The sequence below is a fragment of the Trichoplusia ni genome, chromosome 10, assembly GCF_003590095.1.
Source record: "Trichoplusia ni isolate ovarian cell line Hi5 chromosome 10, tn1, whole genome shotgun sequence".
In the NCBI taxonomy this organism is placed as follows: domain Eukaryota; kingdom Metazoa; phylum Arthropoda; class Insecta; order Lepidoptera; family Noctuidae; genus Trichoplusia; species Trichoplusia ni.
In genome coordinates, this window is record NC_039487.1 from 765,463 (window position 1) to 793,367 (window position 27,905).

General features: G+C 33.4%; 1 protein-coding gene across 8 annotated transcripts in view; it reads right to left on the reverse strand.

Moving 5' to 3' along the window:
- LOC113498289 (plasma membrane calcium-transporting ATPase 3) overlaps positions 1-27,905 on the reverse strand; it is a 156,415-nt gene that overhangs the window by 101,943 nt on the left and 26,567 nt on the right. For 4 of the 8 annotated variants that reach the window (XM_026878248.1, XM_026878247.1, XM_026878250.1 and 1 more), the window contains exon 2: positions 15,804-16,284. The gene's annotated coding sequence lies outside the window, so the exon portion shown is untranslated. Of the gene's footprint in view, positions 1-4,024; positions 4,457-15,803; positions 16,285-27,905 lie in introns of those variants that run through there. The other 4 variants (XM_026878246.1, XM_026878253.1, XM_026878252.1 and 1 more) reach the window with 3 other exon arrangements.

The following is a 27,905-nucleotide window of genomic DNA, read 5'->3' on the forward strand; positions in this document are numbered from 1 at the left end:
CATTTGTCATAGACCTTTCAGTAAAGGAAGCAGCCCACAGTTCTCACTCCCTCTTACCCGTTATATTTTTATCCATTTACAAAGAAATATCTTCAAGGACTCAATAGTAATTAAATATAGTTCCAAGTAATATAATCAAATGGATGCTTCAGCATGCGATGGATCGTAACGAATAGTTCGGAGATTAAATTGTTCTGACAGTATATTTCATAGCAAACTTGGCACAACATACTACCTACATTTTGAAAATACGATTTCTTACAGACTTGAAATAATTCAACATTCGTATGGGATAAGATTTACTATCAATTTGTGACTGCTCCAAATTAGCGGGTGTTTTATTATCTCTAGTATATTATGTTGTTTGTGTCGTGTCGTAAGACAACGTCGTTCCCGTATCATCCCGGGGTATGTCACGGCACTTTCACTACAATCGAGTAACGTGAGCCGTCCGTCACGCATAGCGGGTGGCGTCATCCAATCCGAGGGTCACCAGTTTTCTATTCGCGTTTAGAAGTGACGCACGCGCCGATGACGCTCCCGCGCGAGTGGCCCGCGCGTGCGCTTTAAATACACCGCTTCACCCCCCCAACCGCAATCGGTCGCGTAATTAAAGGCATCTGGAACAGCGTCACACCAGGGTAACGGCCGTCTAGTCGCCATATTTCAGCTGAAATCGCCGTCGCATAGCCTCCCCCTCCTGCGCTTAATTTCCAGTTTCGGCATTGCAGCGGTGCACTGCCAAATTGCTCGAGAGGAATATTATTACAAAGAGGAATTGAATTCTTCTAATTTATAGGGTAGCCATAAGTTTAATTTAATTAGAAACTGTTAAATACCTTAACAATTATGGCTTTCACAAACTACTGTTAGATTGAGCCGTGAATTGAGGATAATGCTATATTTTGTTCTCTAATCTATTATGGTGTTTGATGTTTACATCTCATGTACCATATATGGCATCATTGTGTATTTATAGTTATGACAATATTTGACACTTGGTTTAGATATTTAAATTAGTCAATCTTTTGTACAGTTTGAGGTGTGTAAATATAGAGGATAATAGTGCTTGTATGCATACACAATTTAGGTACAAATAAAATGTTACAACTACACGAATCGTTGAAAGCATTATAAGAAAAACACTAATCACAGAATCGTGTCTACAATCCCACAAAAAAAGTTGAATAGATACTCATTTAATTACTTAGTTCGTAATAAAAGCAAAAGAACTGTGGCTAATGAAATAATTAGTTGCCAGAAAGGAAACTTAGGCAAGTTGTGGTACTAACTTTGACGGCGACTATTAACTACGCTCCGAGCGTAGGACTCGGGACTGTCCGAAATTCCGGCATCGCATGGCTACCCTACTCGCTTGCTACGTTCCAAGAGAAATGAGGGCAAGCCGGTAGGTACCCGACTCCAGTCGCCGTTTATGAATAACATAGAAAAGATTTATAGCAATGAATGAATACTTAATTCTGACTACAAGTTCAGCTTCCATATTACATTCTGGCAGATGGCCAAGGAAAATATCAATACAAATTACATATAAAACATGCAGCCTCGAAACGCGAACGATTGAATGTCTTGCCCGTACCGCTTGTCATGCTGAAATGTCGTTGGGCGTCTTTTACAAAGCACATAGACAGTGACTTCCACTTATTCAATATAAAATTATTTACTTAAAACGAACCTAAACCTTTAAATACAGCCTACTATGAAATAATATTATTAATTACCTTCATAATGTAGGTAATTAGGAATGAGGTTTTTATATTTTATCTACAATTAGACAGTATTACTACATTAGAGGGGTTTAGAGTTATTATTTTTCAAGACAACAACTTGAATATTTTATTGGTGTATTTACTGAAATAATGAATAATACATTTAAATTTTTTCAGTACTTATAAGTTAGATTTCATTAAGGATATTGTACAGCCAGTTTTGACATTATGAGCATGATCATTAAAAATTGAACTTCGGATAAATCTTTTAGTCAATAAAACTATCTTAACACTGAAAATAACTTCTAAAACAGTGATTTTATGTTCCAACCACAAGCATATAATACTTTAATATTTAGAGACATGGATATATCACAAAAAAATATACAGTCAAAAATTCATTCACAATTTCAGTATTTTAACGGAGTTAACACTACATACACGGTATTCATTGACAAAAAAAAAAAGTAATAAGTTTCAAAGTCAAAATTACCACTTTATTGTTATAATAAATCAGTTTGCTGTGAAATACTATATTATCTGTGGAGACAACAATACTAATAACTGTCCATCACAATTAAGGGACTATACATAAAATTGTTATAACAATTTGTGGGGCTGCTTTTTAACTTGTGATTTAATAGAAGTAGTTAGTAATTTAAGTTGGACTTGTAGGAGTTCAATGTGTAGATAAAATATAATGTATAGTGCAATGTATTTATTCATCGGGATAGGTTTTTTGTGTAATTCTGACACATACTTTTCACTTTTTTATTAATTACTTATGTAGTGTAAGCCTTGTAATTATAAAGTTTTAAGATTACCTTTTTTTTACTAATTTATGGTGGCATTTTGAAACTTTCTATTTTTATTTGAGATTTTGAAGTTTAAATTTTAACTGCATGGAATCATTTTCTTTCTTTGACACAATAAATTCGTACATTTTATTCTTGAAAAAGACAACATAAACTAGGTACCTATATAATATATTTTACAACAAATTTCAATGAGGAAAACATAAGGAATTGTGCTTTACAAACATTTCAAGGTTACATGGTTTTGTTAAAATTCATTACTAACAACTGCATGACTGACTTCGAATAAAAAAAATATGTCTCATTTTGCTTTTTTATTTTATTTTTGAAAGTTGGTAACAATACAGATTTGTAGCTCAACATTATTCACTATTTAATATAGAGATGTGATATTGGTAAAAAAGTTTTATAAATAAAATACTAGCAAGAATTATAGTACTTCAACTGGTTTTCACTTCAAAACTGTGACTTGTTGCTATTAAGGTATGTACAAGGTAAATAGTTAAATAGAATTGTGGTCAATATAACTTAATTTGACTATGGTTAAATAATTGAACATTCATCTATTAACAGGGCCTGTGCTAATCATGTTAAGCTGATAAGTATTATTAGTACCAAATTATATTAATTAGTTAATATATATTAGTTAAATGCATGGGAAATGGTGATTCCCGTGGATCAATTTTTAAAAATCACACATTTTAAATGTGTATTATGTTATAAATGGATTCTGATAGCATTGTGTAAGCAAGTTCCTATTTGATTCTCAAATAATATTGTTAAGTACAACATTTAATGCTTTTTAGTTTTCTAACTAGCTAATAAAGTTGTTACTCTATTAAACTGGTGGTTATATCTCATACGGAAACTAGATTTTTAATATTATATACTGTCATTCAGTGTGACATTAGGAATTATACCGACATACATAGCTGTGGCAGTGAATTGGTCACATTTGCAATATTAACTTAGTAAGCAGAGATATCACAAAGTAGGTGTAACATTCTTATCATAACGGTATTTACTCGTCACGTGTAAATTACATCGTGGACAGGGGATCTAAGTGCATAGCATCTGTACTCTTTGAAGCCTTGAACCTTAAGTGCACAAAACATAACCTAACCTATGACGGTATTGTATAATATGCACTAATAATAACGCGTTGTCCTCAGTGAAGCCGATTTGTCTACCGGCCGATAATGCCCGTGTATTTATTTTTACCCGTTACGCACACACAGCTGTCTGGATCGTCTCAGCCCGGCCATCAAGGAAAAATCACTAATTCCAACAGCCTATAAACATGTAACTACCTATTCAAACGTTTATGGGCTCAGAATAAACCCGATTCGCTATATTTGGAACCAGTTGGTCGGGTCCACAGAGAAATTGTACGCCCTAAATTGCAATCGCTAAAACACTTATTCAACCCGACTAGAAAGTTTAAATCTGTACAGTGTTCCGATAAAGTGTGTCACTCACCTCTGTCGTTCCCAGCAGCGGGTGCAATTCGTCCACAAAACAATTTCCGAAAGAGAAATCACAAAAATTCTGCACAACACGACGAGAGCAGGTACACAGGGCGTGCAACCACTCAATTCACAGCCGGCGTGGAAAATTCACAAACGAACAGTCGTACACTTAGAATCAACAGAAAATACACAGATTACACTAACTTAAAATCTATGATTTCCACAAGAAATATCCGGTTGAACCAAAACGAAAAACGCGCCAACTGTCAAACTAAAAAACTACAAGCACCGACACGCCGCGCGTCCGCGCGATCCGAGTCCGCTCTACTGACTGATGAGGGCACCACACACGATCCTTCACGATATCCATGCGCCCCATACACTATACGACAATCGGCTAAACGCTACATGCCTCTGTCGCAATTTAATTTTCATTTATATAATATGAATAGTAGCTGTACCGCTATCGCATAATTGATAAAATATTATACTAACGTCAACGTTATCTATATTACGATGCGACAAAATGAGATAACCGTTCGAACGTGAATTCTGGCAATAAAGTAATGCGGCCACGATGAAAAGATCTCAGCGCACTACGAAAATATGTACAAGCCAACACTCATCTATATCCGTACGGCATAGACGTTAGCCAGACGCGCATGCGTCAGTCAGGCCGCGGGTACGACGTCAGTGAATGACAAGCCCTGCGCTTGTATCGGTTCGGTTAACCGATCGATTTCAAAAGAAATGTGGTTCCTTGAGTGCGAGCAGTTACGTACTCACTTTTTTATTTGGTATGGTCACGGCATGGCCGTAGTGTAGGTCTTATGCAACAAATAAATACAAAGGGGTTTAACGTAGCGTGTGCTCACAAAAAATATCAAAGAGCAAAAGTTAAATTGTAGGAGGGTTGATTAAAAATATTGTTTACATTTTACGTTATGGCCATTTAGCGTAATAACTTGAGTACAGTTAAAAAAATAATAGCCAAGTTGTATTGCCGTTGTTTTTAAAAAGTCAGCACATTATTTTATTTTATGGGCGAAGAGTTTCCAACTTATAAAATTGAAACGCCACGGCTTTGATCTTTAATGGGGTAAGCAGAGGTCAAGAGGTTTAGTGCTCTATATGTCAAGCTCTTTATGTTGTTATGTCCTCGAGTCGTCGTGCACTTGATGTGAAAATATATTAAAAAGCACGTCTATATTTTCTGCAAAGCTCAGCTACGCGATAAAATAGAGATAAGACTTCAGTATTTTATTATTAAATACTGTTTTGCTTACGTGTAAGGAGGCTTAAACTAATTTAAAAAAACAATAATCTTACCATACCTTACATAACACAAACTCGGTAGCTGTATATATCTCGAATAGAATTATCGCCTGCATATTTTAGATATTGTGTATAATAAATCTGTCTTAATGTTTGTAATTTTTATATCAGTTTAAACATTTGTTCTAAATTCACAGCGGATAATTACGACATTATATATGTAGTTCCTAGCACGATAAAATATGATGAAGTGCAGTACTGCAGTGGTCGAGGTTTTAAGAGACCAACATTGATAGGAAATTTTAATGTTATTCAATATTAAATGATCAATAGTTGTAATGACAAATATCTTTAAGAAAGAGGCTGTTGCCATGCAGCATCATTTTTTTAAATAAATCATATCTCTGTCAAATTCAATAAGATAAATATTTCCTGTTATAAAATTGAACGGAACAGCCTATATTCATTCAGGCGTTAATTCTTACAAGGCTCGACAATATCAACTTTACAACGAAATCAATCGTTAAATCTATAGTTCTGCATGAAAAGACAGGTCTAATGGACAATTTGCTAACGATATTTAGCCACTCAGCCAAGTGTTGCCATTAACATTAATGGAAAACTAAAAAGACATAAAAGTAAAATCCCGTCGTAACTACGTGCTGAACAGCTGAACGCAAGTTTTTTCAGATAAAAATAACTACATGCGACCAGTAAATATTGGCTATTATCAAGTAGTTACCATCTATCTGAAGAGCTTAATGTTTTTTACAGACAAGTTTTGTAGATTTTTCAAGCGCTGAAATCTTCTTTAAATCGAAATAATATCTTTAAGGCGTTGTTTTCAAATCAATAGAGACATTTAGATTCTAAACGGTACCGTTCTAAATCATTTCTTTCTTCATCATTTTTTTTCTTTCTTATTCTTTTTTTATAAATACCCTATAGCTACTTATAGCATTCCAAAGAGCATACAAATAATCATAGATAATTTGTGTATTACACATTTTAGATACAGAACTTTTTCTTCTATTTGTTGGTCTCCAAGACGACCAATCTGAACAGATCCTGTCCTTGGAATCCAGCGGTTATCGTCTTCTCTGTCTAGACATTATATTTCCTAACATTTTGTTGTTGTTCAATCAATTGTATCATAGGACTTTCTGTATTGAAGTTATTGAACGCACACGCTTACTAATTTAAGTTAAGGTTAATCATACTGAATCTGGAACTGCGATACGTTTACGAGGTATTTTTTTACTGTTAATCATTTAGCCACAAAATTGCCACGTTACCAACTTCTTTTCCAAACATTCAATTAATTTAGCGTGATGGATTGGCCTACTGAAAAATAAAACCCCCAGAAAACACCATTCAAAATTGGCGTGAAAGAGGTAAAAGGTTTCGAATGACGTCCTTTATAAGTCAAAACTTACGACAAATTAAAGAGTTATTCCAAGAATAAGAAACTATTTTCAACAAAAACTTTGAGAATATTATTGTTGTTAGGTTGTAAATAGAAGTTTGTCCGGTTTGAGAGGTAAAGGGCGCGATAATAGCTTGTAATGGCTTCCACAATTTTCATTTTCGGTAACTTTTCTGTCGCATAACATCCAATTTTACTTAAGAGGTAAATATAATCTTGAAATAGTTACGCTTTTCAGGTTTTTGTTTTAACTTTTGTAAGGAATCTGTATTTGTAACATGATGAGATTTTGACCGATTGTATTAATCGATTCTATTCAAGCTAGATCGGTCAGTTAACTGTTTGAGAAGGAATTATTAAACTTTTTTTTGTTACATGCTATGAACACCCACTTCCCAATTACTCGTCTTCTAGAAGATTTAGGTTCGGACATAGTATTTAATGGATTCAATTAGTTCATGTAACACTGGTAGTTTCTAGTTTTAAGATAAAATCTTCAACATTTATTTTGCTTTCAACATATTCATTATCAATTCAATTATTAATCACGTGTTTTGTTTATCAACATTAAGGAAAAATATCACGTTTTTGTAATGTAGTTATATAAATACGGCAGGTTTTTTAAAGACATTTTTATCTTGGATGTGCACAAGTATTTTCAAATGTAAATATGTACTGCTGGTATTATATTTCATGTTGAAGGCAATTGATAAAGATAGAGTAACATTTTGCCGCAAAGGTTTTTCTGGTACAGGGTGAGATCGGGTAGTACATCATCAGTAGATAGAACTCAGTCCAGAGTCCAGATGCTTGATTGGTTCTTATTTATCATCATTGTTAGTTTTCCACTTTAATTTTACCAATGAAAGCCATGGCCTTAGCCATTGGCATAGCCTTACAATCATTAAAAACCAGGCCGCACAGTTCAATCCCATGTAATAGGTTGTGAATGAGGCTAAAATTATGCAAGTACAATGTAGGCCAACATGTTTTAATAAAGCGGATCTCAATAAACACATTTCATTATGGCATTCGAAGAATTTTTCAGTCTTATGACTACCCGGTCATTTTCTTGTATTATCTCTGTAGGTTCCATAATTAGTTTTCGTTATAACGTAAGCAGAAGCAAGTATTCTTTTTTTATACGGAGTTCATATTTCATTGCGTTGCCAGTTTTAATATTTTTGTCATATACAATTTTCCCGTTTTCCCCCTTTTGTTTCTGTTGGCCTAAATATACCTAATATCGTGATTTGATTAGGTAATCTACTCATGTCTTTTAAACACGGCGCCTTATTTGATAACATCTTATATTTTTTAGATAGATACGTGAACGGTACTTAAATCAACAGTCATTCTTTGAAGGACTGTTTGTTCAGGTATACTTTACTTTATTCTGATTTTAATCTAGATAGATAATATGTTTGTATAGTTCCACAAGGTAAAACCTGTGTCATAATTTTAACTTCAATAAAACTGTATGGAGGCATCTGCAAACAGGACTCAGCAAAACAAAAAAAAACTGTGTGAAGGAGATACTAATAGGAAGTTATTGACATGCATCATATTGAGACAAAATACACTTTTATCCTTTCATAGACGCAACTTAGATAAAACAATAAGGAAATATTGTAAAACATGGATCTTTCTAAAAACTGCAGCTCAGACATTTTCCGTACTTTTATACAATCAATGTCTCGTGTAAGCTCCAAGCAAAGCCAATAAAGCTTCCTTTCCTGATTGCCTCTTCAGCTTGATTTTAAGTGCTACAGACAAATATTTGTACATCCTGTTATTAGTTCAAAGTATAAACTTTGTATAAAGAGAAATAAACTTTCTAAGAGGTAGGCAGGATTGAAAAAAAATCAGTGAAAAAACCATCATCATTGCTCTTCATCCATTCTATTTCTCGCTTCTGCTGTCTATTAACGGGGTTACCATTTAATTCTTAATAAAAAAAACCTGATACAAAAAACCGCTCGCCTATGTATTTTAAATGCTATCCACCTAAATCTGTGCACAACTGAAATAGCGAGTTGAAACAATACGAAGACTAAACATAGCAAAGTCAATCCGACCATCGGACGGTTTTATGCAGCACTATATTTGGTTATTGATCTACAAAACCCGTTTTAGAACGAACCATGCAGGTACCATTTTCCTGGGTGATTTTTACATAAGGCAGGTTTTTGGGGTACAGGCGTTAAATGAAAAAAATGGGCTGTAAAGTTAAATGGACTGTATTGATGAAGGCATTAAGGAGGTTTTAGCATGACCACTGTCGAATAAGCGTTAAGGATTAGTTAGAACTGTACGCCTACGGCAAGGTATGGCAAAAAAAAAACAGATAACTCTTTTTTTATTTAGTTGCAGTTGGTATTCAAAATAATAATAATATGCGTGAGGTATAAATAAAACTAAGCACTCGTTAAAAATTATGGCTTTGTTTTGAGACTGTAAACATCAGTCTTAAAAATAAACGAAGTTTTATTAGTTCGTTATCTTATTGTCAAGACGACGACATTATGGAGTTCATGCAGTAGAAATTATAATCTTAGACAAATCACAACTGGTTCCACGGTTGCCATAAGACATCTCACTTAAAACAACTCTTCAAAACGCTTTAAATAATTACCACGTTATCAAAACAATTAATCCAGGATGTCGAAATAAGACTTACAGATAAAGCAACAAGGTATTGTATCATTTGACGCACGATTATGACGCATTACCGTACATACATTTTTTAGTAGATAACTCGATAATGATAAGTTTTGCCGCATTGTTTTTCGTAAAGTTGTTTGTTAAGTGAATACGGGGAGATTACATATATCTGCAGTGAGGTTGTCGCAGAATGTGATGCATACCGAATTATTAACGTTTTGTTTCTTAGTTACATGCATTCGTTACATAATTGATATCTGTGGTAGATTAACATTAGCTTAACATTTACCATGAATTATCTTTAAACATTGTTAATCTTTACACATGATTTTTTTTATATAGACACCTTTATCTCCATAATATCTGCAGCTTCCATATCATAGCATATCATGTTTACGAACCTTCAAGTATTTTTCAAATTGAAGCCAGTTTTTACAAAACTACATAGCAAATTAGCAAACTAAGGAACATTATGCTTAATATATATCATATTTTTAATGGTATCGACAAATCGGTAGAAGTTTATTAGTAAGGTTAGGTAAGGTCTTGGAAATCCCAATCGACCAGTTCATACGGCCCCTAATAGTAACTGCCTAGGGATGTTAGAAACCGGGTTCCAGATAGATACTTACACCCTGCATATATTTTTTCTCCGAAATTCATTTTCAGAAGTGTATTCAATAAAATACTGTAGTTCATGAACATAAACATTTATTTTCTCCAAAAATAATTATTAATTACTTTTTACTGTATTAAGAAGATTTCTAAAATAAAATAATATGAACGTAATACATTCATACAAATTGTTCGAAAAAAATGGCAACTCGAATTCAATAAAAATAAGTGTCGTACCGTCCATGGCGGGCCTTATTTCGGGAATCCCAATTCTGCGATATTTTGCAGCGTTAAAAGGAACTGAGAATTGGAGGGCAAACATTGATGTTCAAATAAATACCTGACCTACTTGAATTTTTTCATGATATTTGCAAATGATATGCAAAATTCAGAACCCGCCTTACAAAGTTATGTAAGCGTTTCATTTTACGAAAAATAATCACGGTTAAGTTGCGTTCATTTGTAGCATAAGAAAAGAAATAAAGTAAGGTTAAGTTCGATGAAAACTTTGTACTTATGCGTTTATTACCTAGGTGTATATTATTAATTATTTTATGAAAGCTTATCTTTCCATTAAGACAAATTAAATTTTTGAATACTTCTGTTATTATTAATAAGAATATAGCATGTTAGGCCTAAATACCTACACGTCACATACACAGTTTATTTAATCCAATTACGTTTTATTTTGGCGGGTATATCACAGAATGGATAAATCATCTAAATTTCTAGTAGTAAAACACAGCGGCTGACTACACAGTAGTAGGTATTAGTATACGAATGTATGTTGATATTGTATAATCAAGCAATAAGATTGTATTACGTTTAGCTTTCAAAATTATTTCGTTGGCCCGCTCGGCGACGATGACGTCACCCGCTGCGCGCGCACCTCGCCCGATCGATCCGCACGGGACCGCTCAGCGCTGCAGCACTCTTCTCTATTAGACCGACAACTTCTAACCATGCCCTAAACCGCTTTAAGCGCTCAACTATAAAGCTTTACAAAGGAAAAGGCGGTAAAAGGTTATAAGCGCCAACAATGTCCAATGAAAATCCAATTTTATTGTAACACATGCTGAGTGTACGCGCTCGACCATTTATAATTAAAGGTGTTATAAATCTGTAGGTTTAATCTGTTTCAGTTAAGCCTTTTATACAGTTTTCCCGATTAAATAAACGGTATTTTTGAGAGGCGAATATTGAAATAAAGCAAAGCGATATGCCGAAATATGACTGTCGAGTTTTGCCGTAACGTTGGTATTTGGTTTTCTTTTGCGAATAGCGTCGGCTAAAATTGTGTAAGATAATTTATTCTTCGAAATATAAATTAAGGTATGGTAGAGTACATTTGCTTTGACATAATGGACTCAAAAATAAATTCGCGAGCCCATTGTCCTGAAGTTTTCTACTTACCGCTTAACAAAAGACAACCATGTGAGGCTTAACTCGCGCAAACGATTTCTATAAGAATTCAGCCAAGTCATGTTATTTGCTATGGCATGTCTTCAAATTACTTGCTGTAAAACCCGCTTCCAACATCTGAGGTTTTTTTGGAGGGACTGCCTGAAGCGACAACAATCGACGACAATATAATTTGTCAGAATATTATGTTAAAAAAAAATACAGTTTTGTTAAGTATGTCAATATGTGATCAACGGTCTTTCTTCGTCGTAGAAAAAAATATTTTTTTTTTAAATAATGTAGACGTAATTCTCGGTTACTTTTAGGATACTAGAAATTCACAGAACAGTGAATACAACTAAAAAGTTTTTAATAAGATAAGCATGTTCTAAATTAAAAACGGTTGAAAAAAAATATTCCTTTCTCCAGGGCTTCACTAATCTCAACTTCAAAGAACGCAGGTGCACTTACTTAAAAAAGATTAAAAAATACTATCCACGAACGTATCGTGTTTATTTAATTTTTCAGATAATAATCCCTCTAATTACTTCGTTTCATTTCCCGCGTTTTGTAAATCCAATATGGCTTCCGAGTAAAGTTCGCTACACTTGTAAGATTCAGAGCGACATCTAGCGGAACAATGGAATATTATATTTTTAAAACGTATTTTTCGTAAAAGTCGGGGCAAAATACCTTTGAGGCATACATTTTTAAAGGAAATTATGATACTCTTTCCTTAATTTCATGTTTGTAATGGTATTTTAACAACGTAAACCCAGAACAAAGTCAAACAAGTATTTTTATTCTTTAATCATAATATTTGTGTGTTGTTTGGTTTATGTTGCGATATTACTAACCGCAGTGTGCGTCATTTGTAAAGAAGATGATGAGGGATTTCTTCTTTTAGTTTAGTTCATTTTTTTACAGGTTGTATTAATTTTGGAACTTAGATAACAGGCATTTTAGTCTAAAAAAATTATAGATAAGGTTAAACGTGTTAATAACAAAAAAGACACTCGAAAGAATGTATTTTGACATTTCAAACAATTTTATTTTCAACTAAAACTTTCAGCACCGACCAAAAATATGAGAAGATTTTTTTTAATCGTTTATTAACGTACAAAAATAACACCAATCATTCAAATTACATAAATAACTTCATTTGATCCAGAAAAACTTTTAGCAAGGAGGTTTGTTTCCCGATTCAAAAAAGTCTTGAACCCCACTCAAGTTTATTGTTTGACTATATTGATTTACAACTGAAAGCGCTTATTTCAGTTCCCGTAAGTCATCATTTGGTCTTTACGACCCGCCACGTTTGTTTATGTCGTATGCACGCACGGGTTAATTCTGAATCGAAGCTTACGGCTCCGCGGGGCATGTTGCTAAGCGGTAAGGTTAAGGCGCTGTTCAATATTTAATTTGAAGGAATTGTTATCTAAATCTATATTAATAATTATAAAAGTAAAGTTCATATTAAAATATAATATCTAGTGAGTAGTTTGTGAAATTGACCGAAACGTAAAAAAAAAATAAAGAAACACTATCTTTTTAACAATTCGTTATAAATAAGTCCGATGTTGTATTTTTTTATCATAGAAGGCCACGTATTTTGGTACATTAGACCGAAAAATGTCACCGATCAGAGTTGTCATAACGGTCAGAATAAAACACTCAATAGATTTTGACTTTCCAGTTTTTGTATAGGTACTTAATAATTTATGTAACAAGATTATTGATGTGTGTTAATTTTTGATATTTCAATGCAAAACTTTTCTTAAAATATTATTGTTTACATTACAAATAGTAGTGGGTTGGATTTGAACCCCTGACCTTTTGGTTAACGGTCGTTAACCCGAGGATTTATTCTTAACTTTCTGGATTTGTTTAGAAAAGGTTTTTGGTACATTTTAGTTAGTATGTCAGGGGTTAATTTTGAATTTATAATGTACTAGTTTTTCGCCCACAGCTTCGCCAACGTCGATGTCGGTTATATCGCGTTTCCAAGAGAACTTTTCAAAAGTCCGGGATAAAAACTATCCTATGTTCTTTCTCAAGGTCAACTCTATATCTGTACCAAATTTCATAAAAATCAGTTCAGTGGTTTCGACGTGAAAGCGTAACAGACAGATAGACAGACAGAGTTACTTTCGCATTTATTATATTAGTAGGGAAGTAGGGATTCAGTAATCAAATATCAACGTTTAAATAATAGATTTTTATAAATTGACTTATTAGGTTAAATATAGGTTAACGAAGAAATGTGAAGGACAATATCGTTTCTATTTATAGTACCTATGCTACATAACAATTGACACATAACGATTGATGGTGCCCTGGTACCCTCGACCTCAAGATAAAATTATATTTGTCACTTTTTGTCATAGGACGGTAGCGCGAGAGTGACAGAGATGGATCGATGTTCTTTACACTACTTCTAATGGTATGGTGTAATTTTTAATTGTTTTTTTTTTATCGTCAGAAATCTAAATTATTATTTTTTAAGGACAATAAAACTGCAATATTAATAACGATGGATCATTGAAAGGAAGGAGGTTGTAGAATGTAGGTCAAAAATGTATTCATGAACGAGTTTCGATGGAAAATGTAGTAATTGGCTTTATTAAGAGGCCTTAAATATTGAATTATTATATTTTAGGTTAGATATTTAGAAACGTAGGTCAAATTCCGTAACCAAAGGGTAAAAAAGGATTAAGGCTTGATTCCGTTCGTCTGTCACCAGGCTGTATCTCAAGAACCGTAATAGCTAGACAAATTATCAGAAAGTAACAATCGAGGTTAAGATAATCGATATTTACGTTTCTTCGGCCTATGTATATGGAACCCTTAATATCGCGAGACCGTCTCGCACTTAACTGATTTATTTATCTATACGATAGCAAAAATTGTCGAATGATTATCACGTCTATGATCACTGCACGCGATAAATAGAAGATATAAACTAGATAAATATATATTAGAAGAGCACTTGATTTGAAATATTACGAGATAAAAGATTTTTCAAAATAGGTTTAAAAGTGCCGATTTTGAGATGATCATACCAAAATGTTAATAACTCTTTGTAGCGTTGTATATTCATGAAATATTCTGATACGAGATTTTTTGAAAATAATTTTAGAAGTACGGGAAGAATCCATTTTGGACCGATAGTAAATTATAAGCAAGTCCTTGTCGGGAACTAAAATCTAAAATTAAACCACGAATCCGTAAAAGTAGTTTGATTTCAATGTCTAACATTCGCGTAAACCTAAGAAACCACTAAGTCCTTCTAGTCAGAAACAAACCCATTTTTATTTACTACGCATAACATAAATACAATTAAAGTACGACGTACAAACCCCGGAAAAAGAATGGTGTGTCGCACCCAGGGGGGCAATAGATCTGTTTCGAACAAAAAATAATAGAAACGAAAACCAACATATAAAAGAATAGTTTTTTCTTGATACCTATTGAAGGAAAAGTCTTTGTGTATCTGGAATTCTTTGCAATATACTGCACGGATAGTAGAGTGGTTGAGGTCATCAGAACACGTCTATGTGTGTCACGTCGCGGGTTCGATCCACGCGTAGGACAAGTGTTTGTGTAATCCACGAAGGCTTGTCCTGAGGCTGGGTGTTTTTGTGCATATGTTTGAAAATATAATTTGATCCCAATTTCATTTTTTGAAAAGCAAAGTTTTTTATTTGTTTATCAAGATTATCTTCCGAAAATTTTCATCTACTTGAGATAATTAATTATCCCCGCATCACATACTCATACAAAACAAATATTACTCCAATACCAACACAATAAAAAAAAATCAGCTCAACCTTTGTAAAGATTTCAAAGAATTTTAATATGGCCACAAGTGGGTCAATGTTTTGTTAAGCTGTTAATTAGTTTGACAGCAAACATGGTTCGCTACTCAGGCTAGATGTAAGTAGGCTTGTAAAGAACCTTTAGCTAACTAAACTTTGCTTCTACTTTATTTTTTAAACTAGATTTTGTGTATTGTGAATTTTTAAACAGCGGTCGGGAATTCTCCAGTTTTGATTTAGTTGTAAGTTAGTGTTACTAGCTAGTGTTACTAGCACAGGCCTTATTCGGTTTTGAGCCATACATAAAACGGCAAGGCGATGACGACAGTCACAGTTCTTTTTTTATTAATTTTACACGATTCAATCTTTCGGCACTTGGTTTACAACATACTTTGTATGTATCTTCATACTTGGTGTTCCCACTTTTCACATGACAAATATAAAATTCGCCAATGTATTCAGTGGTACGCGCTGCCCAATCTGAGCAACTGTTATTAAAAAAGTAATCCTAAATCCTGATTTTGGACATTCTGTTGTACAAATTAGTATCTTAAGGCTATATAGATTTATGGAATATTATATGTCCTTACCTTTACAGATTCGTCAGACGAGCGTACAAGGCTGCTTGACAGGTAGCCGTATCTCGCGCCGCCTCGGCCGCCGCTGCATCACCTCGTCGCCGCCTCGCACCCCTCGCGCCCTCGCAATACTCACACTACGACTACGACACTAACCCCGACTATACACTCCCACACATTATCAACATATCAATAAGGCAAGTCCATGCTAAGCACCCAAGATGTCCAACAAAGTTAGGCGTCAAAGTCTGATCGGATTTAGGCGTTCGAAATTCAATCGGTTGAACGTTGTTGTTTGACTTATTTTTTTTTATAATTTTATTATATAATTAAAAAGCTATTCAGCTCCCGTGCTATTACCTACATCCGCGGTTTTTGTGTGTTTTGGTACGCGGCGGAGCACGCGTGGTATACCCGTCCCGCTCCATATAAGGCGTTTTAATGGGAGTGTCGGGATCGTTTGTCTCTCTCACTCGTCTCGTGGCACATTAACCTGGAACAAACGAGGGTCTGATTAGTCTATGAGCTGGTTCGCAGTACACGGGTTCGTTACTGTCAAATGACCTAAATGTTGAGCTGTGTGCGAAATAAAAATAATTAAAAGTCTCGTTGGGAATATCAAATAAAATGTGGGGTTGACATAAAAAGTTATGTATCTAGTAGTTTTATGTTGAAAAGGTGGCTTTAATAACGAGATAGACATAGGTATACCCATGTTTAGATATTCTAATAATGTTTAAATGGGGGCAACAATCGACAAAATCGGTTCGAAGTTTTGAGGTAACAAACAGAAAATACCGACGATTTGAGAACCTCTTCATTCATGAAGTTGTTTGAAAAGAGCGATGATGACTCTGGTTCATATAAACTTCACTATTGCAGTATCCTTACATAAAAACAATGTATTTATGTGTGTATTTATGGCTTTCAACGAAATAACTAAGTTCACTCGTATATCATCCTGTAATAGATTCACAACCACAAAACCAATATTTAAGACAAATTATCCAAAAAAACATCCGTAAGTTAAGAAAAACTTCAGGCGACAGAAAAACAATCCAGACTATCTAGGTCATAGACTTAGACCTAAAATATCTAGGCCAGGCCAACTGTATAATCTGTGAGAATGGATGGCAGAGTAGGAAATATCTGTTGACACCGATATATCGTTTTGTGGCGCAGATTTTATCTACATTTTCAAGATAGAATTGCCTACGACATGTGTTTTGTAGGTTAGCGAATATTTTTATAGATGAAGGCTATTTTCAAGCAACGACATAAAAATAGGAATATTGAAGAGTCTCTTGAACGTATTGAGCGATTTCAAATTCTTTTTTTTTGTATTAATGGTGAATAATATACATTTGCAAACTAACTTATAAAGTTGTGGGATCCTGATAGTTTTTATTATTTTTATCATTTTAAACCCCCTTCCCGACCCCGCTGTCCAATCATCTCACGATTTTCGATTCCGATTGAGACCTTAACTGGTCGGGCGATCCCGATAACCGTTCTTAATAATTATGAATCTCACGAAAAATTACCATACCCTTAATTATGGCTAAGCTTAAGATGACATATAAAATTGAAAATTTCCTAATGGTTCCTTATTTAAGCTGTTCAAGTAAAGCTCTAAAGTTATGCATGAATTAAACAAGTTAAATATACATGCACTCAACAGAAATTGGCCAAGTGACGGAGTTACAACGTAAGCGTAACATTGTTGAGCACTAAGTTAGGTTTAAGATCTTAGTTAGCCACAACTTCTATCTATGCATCACTTAACTAGTTACGTAGAAGTTATGGTTAGTCTAAGTCTTTAACAATTAAACTGAAAGGGAAAATATTGTAAGTGATAATTTTAAATGAAGTTAACCCTCCTTTAAAGCAGTCGGATAAAACGATTTTGCTTTTGTATTTTGTTTTGTAAAATAGTTATCTACGTAAAAATTTTGATTAAAAAAATAATTAAAAGTAGAACTACGTATTTATAATTGGATTTACCTCAGTTGATGTATCGATTATAATAATTTCTAACTATCTGTCTTCGGATGGCATGATCAGTTATACAGAAGAGGTCATTCGATAATTATAATAGAAAGTAAACCGCAAAAAAAGCTTAAGTACAGTCTTAATTTATTTTTAAATCCTTCACTTATAACTCCATACAATTAAGTAACATTTTCTTTATGTTCTTTCCAAGTGTATTCAATACGAAAACTAAAACATTTTCTCTCACAAAAATACCAAGACCAATATCTTATTATGACTAATTTAGGTTGATAGCCGCATTCCACCGTAGCGGCTACGATCCAAACCGCGTAGTATTGTAGACGCACTAGCGTAGCTCGTAGCAACGGAATATTGTGTACAGAGTTATTAGGTCAACGTCTTGCGTGCTTTTCGGATTATTTAGGTCTTGTTTAATTCAATATTATGAATTATTCGATTTATTTTTGTTAGGTGAAGTAATTAAATTTAATTAAGATGTTGTGTTGATTCAACTTGAATGTATTGAACGAAAATCACGAAAGATAGTTTAATAAGAGTTTTTTAACTTGCGAAACATCGAAAAATGTATTGAAAAAATATACCTCATTCCTTTAAAAGTCACTGATTGTCAAAAAATCATAGTTATTGACCCTGAAGTCTTTAATATTCTCTGTATGGTAAACCTCAAACATTAACCAAAAGGAACATAATATCTACATATATATACAAACATATTTAATGAAAAGCCTTACTATAAGCTTTTGTATAACACAGAGTGGCTATTGTCTTTGCTAAAGATACGACCTAGTTTATCCACAAAGGAGGCTCATGCAGCGGTTTGTAAAAGTACGACAATACAGTGTTATATATTATATATTGCATTTGTGTGGATGTTTATAAATAATAATAGGTAAAGTATACAAAAAGAGGCATTAATTCAATGAAAAAACAACACCGTGGGCCTTTATTATGCTGTTGCTTTCTTACCCTCCTTGAGAGTCGGATAAAAATATCTTATATGTTAAGCCAGTCAGTTACCTTCATATCAAATTTCATCGAAAACAGTAGATATAATTTTGACATTGTCGCAACACACATACAAACATGCTCACATACTTTCGCTTCTATAATATCAGAGTGATAAAAATGGTTTAAACAATGATCTCAATAGTGAAGGCAGAAATAACGATAATTATGAACAATAATGCTACTTCTTTTTTTTGTATGGGAAGACGACAATCTTTTCAGGCAGATCCATCAAATAAATTTACAACTTATTTATTCAAATTAAGGTAATAAGTAGAACTTTTTCCCACGTTTTTACACAGTCACTTTATTTTGCTCAGGCGGAGAAAAAGCAACCAAAACAAATCTACGCAACAGCACATAACCTATTAGCTGATATAATTGCAAACACTTTTTAGCATTCATCATTTACCTATCCCTCTAAATTCTCCCTAACAACATTGGTTAGTTAAAACAAGCCGCCATTAAGATGGCATGTATAATGATCACGCCCTCAGCCCCGTACCGCCATCGTCATCAATTAATCTAACTCGCGCATAAATCTTCAGTTAGAAGGAAATTATACTAAACAATAAAACGAAGATACAGATGTTACATTATGGTGGGTGTGTAATTGTCGAACAGATAGTGCGTTATTTTAAATTGGAAAGAAAAGATTTGCGAGAAATCACTGTTTTTTTTTGCAGTAAATTTAGCTGGGCAAATATTTCTTAGCATTCTTCTATTAGATTTTTGTTCTTTAAATTAATAATTCTTTTCCCAGTTTGATTAAAGTCAGTTCGTAAACTATGATTTTCAAGACCTGCTCAACCATTTTGGAGATTAACTGGTGGAACCGATACAGTATGAGCTTATAAAATATAATTTTAATACTATTAAGAATCTATTCAATTTCATTGAAAATTGAAAAACTTCTGAATATCTGTTTTTCGAATGTCACGAATGTTTATTTCCGGCTGCGCGTGCGGAGCTGAGACGCGCGCCGCAGACATCCGGTAAGGTCAGTGCTTACTGTTATTAGACGGCCTTTACCGAAAACTCACAATATTTGTGACAACATTTGTAACGCTCGTACTCTGATGCAGTAAGGTTTATTTTTAAGGAAGGAGAGGATGCTGTTAGCTCAGTGTCTTAAACGTTTTAAAAACTCGATAAGGCTTATCGTCATTAATAGTTTTTTACAGACATTAAAAGGATCTGTAATTGTTACATTATTTAACAAAACATTTACATTTGTAACACTATTCCCAAGCAGTAAGGTCGATTTTCGCATGTTAAAATTAAAACTTAAAAGGCATTATGAAGGTGAGCGACAGCTACGCGTCGTATATTGCCGTCTCACTATATTAGTACTAAAAATCAATAAAATGTCGTTGAAAAACAAAATTACTTTTGGACCACTTATAAAGGTTCCATTAAGATTTTAAATAAAAAACTAAATCTATTACAACCATCATTTAAAAAACATATCAACTTATTTTGACTTAATAAAAATTAAATTTATTGTCACCTTAATTTAAACAAACAATTCAAGCTAAAATAACAAATATGTCCAGAAATATAAACTTTATTTTCAGTACAAATTCCACAGGAACAATTCCTGTGGGAGTTTTCAGCTTTTCAGAATAAAAATAACTTTATGAATATCCCTGTTGCTGAAACTATCTTCGAACTGAATTCCATTTGAAACAATTCTGAGGCTTAAAATGTTGAACAGGCAGAGTAGGGTAAGGTTAATGTTAGCTAGTTATTTGTAGAAACGAAATGTTTCGAACTAAGCAATTAATTATTTTAATAGAATCAATCATTGGCCAAGCCTTTTCCCAACTACGTTTGGGGTCGGCTACCAGTCCCACCGGTTTCAGCTAAGTACCAGTGTTTTACAAGAAGCGACTGCCTATCTGACCTCCTAAACCCAGTTACCTGGGCAACACGATACCCCTTGGTTAGACTGGCTGTCAGACATCCGACTACCTGTAACGACTGTCAAAGATGTAGGAATAACAGCCGGGACCCACAATTTAACGTGCCTTCCGAAACACGGAGGAACTCGCTATGACAAAGATGGTCACCCATCTACGGACCAACCGCGTCAAGCATAGCTTAACCTGTGATCGAATCACTTATGCGGTTGTAGCTTAGCCACGAGCTCCTCAATATTAATAATTTATTATAAAGAGAATATAATAATTAATTAATTAAATAGATTAAATAGTATCGATATGGCTTGTCAGTGTGAAAAAAAAAATATTGACTTCAATAAAGGTCAAATCATAATAAAAGACATCGGTCACTGGTGGGCGATCGCAAAAAGTAGAAAACGTTACAAAATTGTTTCACTTGCTTTCATTTCTCTATTAATTCCCTGCAAAGTTTACATAATCTGATTTATATTTATTTCGAAATATAAAGACTGAAAATACTACCATAATAAAAAAAAATCCTTTGAGGGTTCATTTCTACGTTCAGAAAAGAAGAACAATAAAAAATGAAAAAAGTTACGTTTTGAAATGCGGAACCCGAAAATTAAAAAAAAAGTGGTCAAAGTATCTACATCAGTGGTGTTGAGAACTTCTCTAAACGGTCAGGTGCCAGGTTTTTTTTTTAATTTTGGATGGTTACGAACACAAACAGATAGATATAGTGTTGTATAGATACATGAGATGTTGGAGAATTGAGACCAGCCCCCCAAGTACTGGCTTACTGCGTAGATGATGACCACGGGTCAATGAACATAATTAACATTTTCGACCACTAATTAGTTAAAATCTTAATTGCGAGATTCAGGTTTTGTGAAAAATTTTAAAATTTTATGACCGGCATTACACACTTCTTAATTTGGAGAATATCCATTCGAAATAATTGTAACATTTTTGATCAATTAAAAGGGAAACGATTGATTCTAAAATGCAGAAAACGTCAATGTTTTTTTAGTTTTCAAAAATCTGTTCTTATCATGCCATCTATTGTCAATGTCACTAAAAAAGTAAAATGCACAGATATTATAAAACATTTCACTACACCAAAAGGGACTAAAAAGAAATCATTCTTATTTAAAAAAAAAAAAACAAATCACCTATGTTTTACCGTTTCGAATATTAACGTTCGAAATTCAACTCAATTCTAAAAGCATTCCATATTTAAACATCAACGATTTATCTTCTATCTTGACAACTAATCCTTCAAAAATACCCACATAATTTTACATATTCACTGAGGGTAGTTTGATATTAAAATTATAAAGTAAACAGACGAGATCTACCTTATAAAACTGGAACATTGACGTAACACATTAATTAAGTAATAAAAATGATTTTAAAAAAATGATAAATCTCTCCGTCCAATATAAGGTGATCTGTTGATCTTGTATTTAAAGCCTAAAGTGCGTTCTTGTTAACTGGTTGTTTATGTTATTGAAGATAACCCTATATTTGTCATAAACGGTAATAGCTAGACGGCTGTAACTACATATTACAGATGATCAATTTCTTCCGACTATAACTGAGGTTAATCAACGATAATTACGATAAAAAAAATTACTGATAAACATTTCTTTGCAAAAAATATTTTTCTTTGTATTACTTATGCGAAATTCTCAGTGATGCTAGTCCGACTGGCACATGAACACACAACCCTCATAGTTGCGAGTCTGACCCGCACTGACCGGTTTTCTCCGAGTCTAATAGTACAACAGACATTGATCATGTACAGTTCTATCGAAAATCTGTTTGTGTCAACTGAATTTTCTTGCCGATGGTACAAAATCAATACAGAATAAATATATATTTTCTATACAGCATACTTGACCTTCAAGTCCTCATAAACCAGGAATATTGATGTACTGTCCTTTGGACTGTCCCTTCGACTTTGTTTATGAGAATATCTGACTGAATAAACAACGCTTAAGAGATGTCCAGTGTTGTTATTATAAAAAATTGTTGTTGCTTTATTTTATGAGGGGAAAAAATGTATTACTGGATATGGACTGTACAGTATTTACTTAGCGTTTGAATTAATATTCATATTTATTAAACTACCAATGTTATTTATGATTATAGAAAAAAATATTGGGAATATTTAATAATTTGCATTTTTTTTTGGTTTGTTGCTATACCGTCTAGTAAGCCGCGAACCAAATTTTGATGAATCTAGGTATAGCCTATAGCTTAACCAGGAGAAAAGACATAGCCCACTATTTTTCGTAGAATTTTCTCATAAATTTTTGAATAGCAAGCAATCGACTGGCCTGTTGGTCTAGTGGTGAGTGACCCTGACTGCTATACCGGAGGTCGTGGGTTCGATTCCCACCCAGAACAAATGTTTGTGTGATGAGCACTATCATTTATTCTGTGTCTGGGTGTAATTTATCTATAATATGTATGTATTTAGAAATATATAAGTAAGTTTATCAGTTGTCTGGTTACCATAACACAAGCTCTGCTCAGCTTGGGATCAGATAACCGTGTGTGAGTTATCCCCGGATATATTATATTATATTATATATTATAATAAAAGCGGCTGAAAAAACCGACTCTTTGAGTGAGTTTTCGACTTATTCCAAAATGTCATAATTAAATTAATACTAGGTAGTTATGTAACTAATTAATTTGTCCACAAAATTGATATAATCTCTTGTCACATCGTGGCATTCGTGACATTGGGCATAATCATCAAATTAATATAGATTATTGCTGATTAAGTGATAATAATTAAAACCAAACTAATTGGTATGTATACGCATAATAGGTACCAGTTATGTAACGGGTAAAAATAGTTTTCATTATCTGTTTACAAATAAAAAGAATCTTAGTTAATTTATAAGGTCTTGCTTTTTTAAATTTGACCACATTTCTACCGCTGGCTTTCAAATATGATTTCGAATATAAAATCATCTAACTTGGTACATATACAAAAAAACAAAGCTCGTTATCTCAATTGGAAATTTAATAAAAAATAAGTATCACATACAATTTTACACTAGCCTGAGCAGTCGTGTGGAATGATTATCACGTTTAAGCATTTTTTTATTAATACTTAAATAGTATCTACCTACTGATAAAACAATCATGAATGGAATTTTTTAAATCGATTTGATTAATAAACTCTAACTCGTATGTAAAGGATGAAGAAACGATGGATGGATTGAGTAAAAGACGATATGGCTGCAAAGAGTGTTTCTTGTGAGATGACGTCACATAGAAAGGTACGGAAGAAGAAGATGGGATAAGGGCAAATGATGATCGTCTGTAAAGGATAAACTACATTTTTTTGTTATTAATTTAGGTTATTAAATAATGCATCATTTAATAATGAATTGTTCTCACGATAGTTGCTATAAAAAATATTTCTTTTTGCTTTTGCCAATCTGTTTAAACAAAAACTAGGCGTAACGTACCTACGCTACAAAGATATTGGAAAAATCCCGTAAAAATAACTGCATAATAAATATGTTTACAAGCTACGCGGTCAGATTGAATTTCATTTGATAGAGGAAATCGTAAGGAGGCCCACGCGTGCACAATAAAACTGGAACGTGGGCATGTTACGTGCAAATAACGATCGATGTAATCACATCGTAATGATGAATAATTTGCTATTTTCAATCGCACGCCGACGCTTGCGCAGCCCAGCGCGACCATTGTAGGCATTATTTTGATCATTGTGTTTCAATCAACAATGTGTATTAAGATCCCGGCCATTTTTAACACTGTCTGGTAAGCGGTGAAAGATGGGCACTACAAGGTTCTCGGCGGACTATAGATGTTTTTTGGCGATACAGGGTGCTATATATTATATAGTACCTATGTGTTTTGTGACATTCAAAAACTGCTATTTGGTAGTCTATTATGGATAAATGAATTTTGATTTGGCATTTAAAATATCACCCATGTTTGTTTGCTGATGTACGTCTCATATATATGTGTATGTCTGAGGATCATTTAACTGCTTAACTATTTAATAGTTTAACTTAACATTAATAAGTAAGAATATCTTTAAAACTAAGGAAAATTGAACCCCTCACGTGAATTTAGCGAGGGATAGGATTTTCTCGTCATGGAAATCTTAGGTCATTGCTTAAGCTCGGGTTGGGTTGGGTTGAGTAAGGGAAAAGGGTGGAACGGGGGTTGAGCGTTGTTGAACGGGGGTTGAATGGGGGTTGGGTCAAGGCCGATCCGCCGCCTCGATGCCGCCTCTTAATGCTACGAGAGCTACCAGCTATGTACCGATAATGTTTGTCAGTTTGTCTGTACAATAAGTTTTGGAGTTTATGTTGAATTATATAGTGTAATGTATTTAGTTCTGTGTTATTGTTTTGTGGGATATATTTAGGGCTGTAAGTATATTTGATTTTAATGTTTGTTAGTAGACGTTTTGATAAAATAAAACTGGTTTATATGTTTTTTATTTAAACTTTTATAAGCTCGTAATTAGGCGTTATAATTGACCGATAAAAACTTAACGGGAGTCCCTCTTTAAGTTTTTAAGAAAAATAAAAAGTACTTTGAGCTATATTCTATATATAAAAGACGAGTAGTCATTTGTGGAAGATTTGGAAATAAACTACAATTTACTATGTTTGTAGGATGATACGGTAAAAATTTCAAGATATTTTAATAACATTTTAAGAAACGTTAAATTTTCGTTACTATAGTTCAAAACAAAAATCGTCTTTGTATAAACTATTTCGCAGTTTTGTCCGTAAAATACTATGTAAATATTTCTTTATTTTATGACAAGAAAACAGCCGTTTAACAAGGCCTCCTGACGCACTTCACACTATACAAGTAAAACCTATTTGGCGAGGTCTAATTGAATTGCCTTAAATGGTCGTGTTAATTTAATAAAGGTCACTTAGTCGTCACTGTAATAGGTGGGTAAGTTAAAAGTCAACGGGTGTCCTAACACTACTAACAACTATATAATAACTTATATTGAGAAATAGCTTTTTCCCGTGACTTTTGATTTGTGAATTTCGATCATCGCTTTAAAAAGTAGATCGGTTTAGTATAGATCCCGAACCCAAAAGGAAAAAATGAACGTTATTATTACTATCGCTCATATGTCTGATCCTCTGTCACTAAGGTGTATCTCAAGAACCACGGCAGTTGAATTTAACAAATATATTTCGGTTGCTGCTATAACACGCAATTATAATAAAAATCGGGTTCAAACAAGGCTTGCAACGCTCAAAAAAATGTAATTTGTAAAAACTATTACGTTTTTTAGATTATCCGTCTATCTGTTAAGAACAATCAATGTAGCTAGACCTGTTTCATGAAACATTAACAAATAAGAAATTGGTATCAATTACTTCCCGAATATAATATGTCACAAATTTAATCTTTACATTCGCACTTAATTTAATTTTATGCTAAGAAAAATCTACAATCTTGTTTAGCAGTCTCAAATACATTTGTATAGCATGAAAGCATCTAGCCCAGTATATCAAGTTTTCTTAGGCGACAGTTGTCTACTAAAGCTGTCCGAAGTGGTTTTGACCTATTTATCGATGGAAAATACGTGACGTAGGCGACGTATATCGTAAACCGTGAACCGTGATAAGAGGGACAGAATCTTGGAGGAATAAAAAGCTAAATGATGGTTTTATGTTGGGGAAATCTTATATAGACCGTTTTCCTTATAGAGATTGGAGAAAATGCACTTTTACGCAAGAGTTTTAAGTGACTGCCACAAAATAGGGGGTAATGTTTTCTTGGTCTATGTAAGTGGGAGCGTTTTTTAACTGTGACTTGTGAATTTGTTCTTTTTTGTTGTATGTAGTAGGTACTTATTTTAGAATAGTAAAGGAGAGAATCATATTTAACTCCAATAAGGATTTACATGATATAAAAAAATTTTAAGTTGTAAACCGTGGTTCCAATTGATTTGAGATAGAAAAGCGTGGAAGGATTTAGGGCAAGCCTTTGCCCATCAGTGGGACTCAGTAGGCTAGATAAATTAAAAAAAAAACTACTAAACATATTATGGCATAATTAACCGTTGATGTAAGTAATAAAATTTCGATTTTTAATTGATGATTCTACTGCGAAAAAGTCATAACAAGGTCCTATAGTACTTTAGCTCCCTTTGAATCCTTGAGCATACTCAGAAATAATTAAATTTACTTGCTTAACAAAACAACTCATTCTATTTACGTTGAATGTAATACAAGTAGAACCAAGATTGTAATTTACAAGCAAAACATCCCTTAGTAACAAGTAACCTAAACTAACAAGGACCGCGAATCACACCCCTCCGTAATAGTTAACCACGTGGTTAACTACTGGGTTAAGAAAAACGACATTATTCAATTATATGAACATTAATTTTCTCAAATTAAGTATTTAAACTATGAAAGTTTGTTTGTAACGCTCTTTAATCTAAACAACTATGTCGATTATGATGAGATTTGTAGAGAAAAATCGGTCCCGTTAGAGGACAGATACGGGCAGACGTACAGAAAGCTATGACTTAGTAACAAGGTTCTGTTTCTACCCTTTAAGTATCTATTAAACCCTAAAATAATAATAATAACTTAGGAAGAAATGGAGACATAAGCGAAAACTAAGACGTTAAATTCTAAATGCGAAAAAAACATTGTCTGTCAGTTTGAGACATATTTAGGCAAAACTACTCAACCGATTTCGACCATGTTTTTAATTTGTGTTTTATACACCATATATATTCGTAGGCAGAATAACGAGGTTAGGTATATGGTCAAAAGGAGTATACTTATTTCAAGAAATTCTTTGTGTAAAATTGTAAAGTGACCCAGTTTATTTGTTCGACTGTACGAGAGGTTATTTGTGTAATATGTTGTTTGTTTAGAACTTTTATAAAAGTTTTATCGTAAATAAATCGAGTTTGGATTTTATAAATCGCATGGATTTGAAATATTAAGGAATTAGGAGTGAAGGAGGACATTCACTACAGTAGAAAAGTGTAAACTGTACATTGAAGATTTTAATAATCATTTCTGCTCTCTATTAACGATACAAAAGCCAAATATGTAATACTAGCTTTTCTTGTTATATTTTACAAGAGAACTTTTTAAAAGTCCGGGATAAAAACTATCCTATGTTCTTTCTCAAGGTC